At 53.2% G+C, this 4,629-nt stretch overlaps 1 non-coding gene across 1 annotated transcript in view; it reads left to right on the plus strand.

Annotated features, from left to right (window-relative positions):
- The window catches only part of LOC136675325 (28S ribosomal RNA), a 3,999-nt gene extending 2,985 nt beyond the window's left edge, over nt 1–1,014 (plus strand). Inside the window, exon 1 of the ribosomal RNA XR_010796168.1 lies at nt 1–1,014. This exon is cut by the window's left edge and continues 2,985 nt beyond it. This is a non-coding gene — a ribosomal RNA (28S ribosomal RNA).
- Nucleotides 1,015–4,629: the final 3,615 nt, after the last annotated feature.

Consider the following 4,629-nt stretch of genomic DNA (forward strand, 5'->3'; position numbering starts at 1 on the left):
AGCTGGGGGAGTTTTTCCTTGCCACTGTCGCCCCTGGCTTGCTCACTTGAGGGTTTTACATTTGTCTTTACATTTCATGTCAAATCTTGTCTTACTGGAATTCTGTGAAGCTGCTTTGTGACAACATCAGTTGTGAAAAGCGCTATATAAATAAATTTGATTTGATTTGATTTGATTTGACTCTAGTCTGTCACTGAGAGGCTACATAGGGGGTTTAGAATAAGTGGGAGGCCCTCCGAAGGCCAGCACCGGGGCGGGCTGTCCGTGAAATACCACTACTCTTACTGTTACCTCTCTAACCCGGTGAAGGTGTCGGTGGGAACCCTTTCCTTGCTGGGGGTTCCTTGTTCGAAGGTGCTAAGCCCTGGGTGGGTCGCTTGGCAGTGAGTCCAGGTACACTCATGTTGCAGGCCTCCCTGCCCGGGGCGAGTCCCTACGGGGACAGTGACAAGTGGGGAGTTTGACTGGGGCCTTACACCTGTCAAAGCGTAACACAGGTGTTCTAAGGCGGGCTCAGGGAAGGACAGAAACCTCCCGTAGAGCATAAGGGCAAAAGCCGGCTTGATCCTGATTTTCAGTATGAATACGGACCGTGAAAGCGGGGCCTAACGCTTTTTGGGTTTTAAGCGGGAGGTGTCAGAAAAGTTACCACAAGGATAACTGGCTTGTGGCGGCCAAGCGTTCATAGCGACGTCGCCGTTTGATCCTTCGATCTCGGCTCTTCCTATCATTGCGAAGCAGAATTCGCAAAGCGTTGGATTGTTCACCCACTAACAGGGAACGTGAGCTGGGTTTAGACCGTCGTGAGACAGGTTAGTTTTACCCTACTGATGTTGACCGTTGCTCCGATAGTAATCCAGCCCAGTACGAGAGGAACCGCAGGTTCGGATACATGGTACTCGCGCTTGGCTGTGCAGCCACTGGTGCAAGGCTATCATCTGAGGGCTTACGACTGAACGCCTCTAGACGGAATCCCGCCTAGAAGGAGCGATACACCGGCTCCCTCTAACCGGTGTACGGACTCTCGGGGACCGCGCCCCAGAGAACCAGAGATTCAGAAAGTGTTCAAAACCTAAGTCGAGACATCCGTAGACCCTGGTGATGCGAAGTAACATGCCTGAAGAGTGGTGCCTTCTGGGCTAGGGTGGTGATAAGCCCGGCCTCTCCTCTGGAGGTCTATGGTTTTTAAGTGAAAATTTTCTATATCCTGCAACTGAGATTTTAAGAAAATTCATGACCCCCTCAAGCCTTGTAGTAAGTCCGAGGGAGGTTCATTGTTGTCGGCCATACGAACGAGGTTCCGATGCCTTGAATTCTGTGGGCATATGGTTTTCCAGCCTGGTCCCGTCAGGATTATAAGAAGGCATTAAATCAGACATAAGTTTGGGTAACAATGATTCGAAATGCTATGCCCAAGGGAGTGGTGACCCGATGGGCTTGAAATAATGGGAATGTCCGCTCAACTTCCCTGGATGTTTTCAAAACCTAAGTCGAGACATCCGTAGACCACCCCGATGATGTGAAATTAAAGCCCGAGGAGTGACGCCCTCTGGGCTAGGGCGGTGGTAATTCCGGCCCCCCCCTCTGGAAGTGTTCAAAACCTAAGTCGAGACATCCATAGACCCCGGTGATGTGAATTTAAAGCCCGAGGAGTGACGCCCTCTGGGCTAAGGGGTTGGTATGCTCGGCCTCCCCTCTGGAAGTCTAAAAAGTTGAAATATTTCTAAGTTCGACAACGAGCACAGACATAGGTTTGGGTAACAACGATTTGAAATGCTATGCCCAAGGGAGTGGTGACTCGATGGGCTTGAAATAATGGGAATGTTCGCTCAACTTCCCTGGATGTTTTCAAAACCTAAGTTGAGACATCCGTAGACCCCGGTGATGCGAATTTAAAGCCCGAGGAGTGATGCCCTCTGGGCTAAGGTGGAGGTAAGACTGGCCCCACCTCTGGATGTTTTCAAAACCTAAGTCGAGACATCTGTAGACCCCGGTGATGCGTATTTAAAGCCCGAGGAGTGACGCCCTCTGGGCTAAGGGGTTGGTATGCTCGGCCTCCCCTCTGGAAGTCTAAAAAGTTGAAATATTTCTAAGTTCGACAACGAGCACTGGCAGAACTGGACCAAAGACTTCCATACACCCCGGTGATGCGAAGTTCCAAGCCCGAGGAGTGACGCCCTCTGGGCTAAAGTAGTGATAAGCTCGGCCTTCCCTCTGGAGGTCTAAGATTTTTAAGTGAAAAATTTCTAAGTCGAATTTAAAGCCCGAGGAGTGGCAGACCTCTGGGCTAAGTGGTTTGGGTTGCCTCCCCTCTGGAGGTCTAAAATGACTTCCATTGACCCTGATGATGCAATTTAAAGCCTGAGGAGTGGCACACCTCTGGGCTAAGGGGATGGTTTGGGTTGCCTCCCCTCTGGAGGTCTAAAATGACTTCCATGGACCCTGGTGATGCGAATTTAAAGCCAGAGGAGTGGCACACCTCTGGGCTAAGGGGATGGTTTGGGTTGCCTCCCCTCTGGAGGTCTAAAATGACTTCCATTGACCCCGGTGATGTGAATTTTAAGCCCAAGGAGTGGCACACCTCTGGGCTAAGGGGATGGTTTGGGTTGCCTCCCCTCTGGACGTCTAAAATGACTTCCATGGACCCCGTTGATGCAAATACACAAGCCCGAGGAGTGACACCCTCTGGGTTTAAGGTGGAGGTAAGCCCAGCCTCCCCTCTTTATTAAAAAAAAAACCTCTAAGTCCCAACGGCAAATGCCAAAGCTTTAACACTGGTAGAACTGACTTGACTATCTGCCCTTAGCCCCCGATGGTTTGTTCAATATATGCCTGGAGAGGTGGCTGTTCTCTGGGGCCAAAAAAGCCGAATGGTCTCCTACATCCATCCGACGGGTGCCTATAGGTAGTTTACCCACCCCAGGGACTGCCTAAGGTCGATAGGCCTCCGACCACTGCCCACTTGCGGGGTGGTGGAACGGGCCGCCCGCCGGCAAAGTTAACTCTTAAACCCATTTAATTTCAATGACCTTAGCTCCAACCCCTCCCGGGGGGATTGGTTCTATATATGCCCGGAGAAGTGGCTGGTTTCCGGGGCCAAAAAAGCAGAATGGTCTCCTACTTCAATTCGACGGGTGCCTAAAGGTAGTTTACCCACCCCCGGGGACTGCCTAATGTCGGGGCGGTGGAACGGGCCGCCCGCCGGCAAAGTTAACCTTTAACCACCGATCGTTACAGCCTTAATTCGGACAAGGTCAGTCGGACCTCGTAAAGTCTCCCTCTGGGAGGATCACCCAATCTCCACCCCCCCCCCCCCACTCTGTCCGCAATCGAAGCAAGTACCACACGGGAACACTTTGGTTGTAGATTAAGAAATAAATTTTATTTATTTCACACAAAACATAAGCCCAATGGGGGCGCAGAAACACGGAGTGAATCCCGGCTGGGTTGCACTTTGAAGAGGTCTGGTTCAGGGTGCTTTGAGGGCGGAAAGACGGTTCTCACGAGCCCGCATCACATCGGCCGCAGAGAGGCTGGCTCGGTAGAAGGCCCAGGCGGTGATGTTGGAATGACACATGCTTGTAAGTCACTCGATCTCGATCGTCGACCGGCAGGTTCAAAATCTGGAACAGAGACGAGGTGTCAGAAAAGTAGGAAGGCCGGGCCGGGTCAAGAGACACATAAGTGCGACACTCACCTGATTCGAAACAGCCGTGCGGATGAGGTTGAAGGCCACCGCGCCTCCAAGGCCTGCATCTTGCCACGCGAGCCGAAGAAGGTTGTTTGCATTATGCAGCTGGTCCCCCACCCCGGTCCAAGAACACGAACCCGTCCTGGGTCCCATGTAAGTCGGTGAGAGCGGTCAACCAAGAGAGCTCGGTGGCGGACAACCCGATCAGAGCATCACCGAACGAGGCACTGGTCTTATGGTTGCGGACGTAGATCACAAAGCCGGCATCATCCGTGGCGCTGGCTTGCATCAGCTCCTGCACGGTCATGTTACGAAATACCACCGACCGATGTCCTGTTAGCACGGACAACAGGCCGAGGAGGTAGCCCTGGAGCATCCGTAGTGGCGAGCGGCAGACGGTGTCCCCCGTCCGGGCCTCTTCGATCAGCTGAGGGATTCGGGTATTAGCGTGGCTTAGAAAGACCCTGTTTTCGACGTCTATCGGGGATGCGTCTGCCCTGAGGTAGAAGTCCTGGAACTCATCTACCAAACGGCTGGTGTAGGTGTCCCGAAACCGATGCGGGACCACGAGCTGCTTCCCCTGGGAGGTTCGCCGTGCAAGCTCGGTCTTCGAATCTGTGTCCGAAGAGCAAGGCCTTTGAGGCAATGCGCAGAGCCCAGGTGATCAGCCGGCGAAGAGAGAGATGGCAAGCTGCAGAGAGGGCAGTCGAGCTGTGACGAATTCTCCACGCTTCGGTCCAGTTCTCGGAGGAAGGCAATGTCGGCAGGTTCAAGGCAGTGGAAGATGGTGCAATGGAAAGTCAGATCTGTAATGACTTGTTCGCAGTGCGGGCAGGAATCCGGCGTGGCTGGGCCCGGCGTGCTTGGGTCCGGCGGCGAGGCTGAATTCGGGGAACAGGATCCCGAGGGCGGTGGACAGTTCAACAGCTTAGCCTCTT

The sequence above is a fragment of the Hoplias malabaricus genome, chromosome 18 (assembly GCF_029633855.1).
Source record: "Hoplias malabaricus isolate fHopMal1 chromosome 18, fHopMal1.hap1, whole genome shotgun sequence".
NCBI classification, from domain to species: domain Eukaryota; kingdom Metazoa; phylum Chordata; class Actinopteri; order Characiformes; family Erythrinidae; genus Hoplias; species Hoplias malabaricus.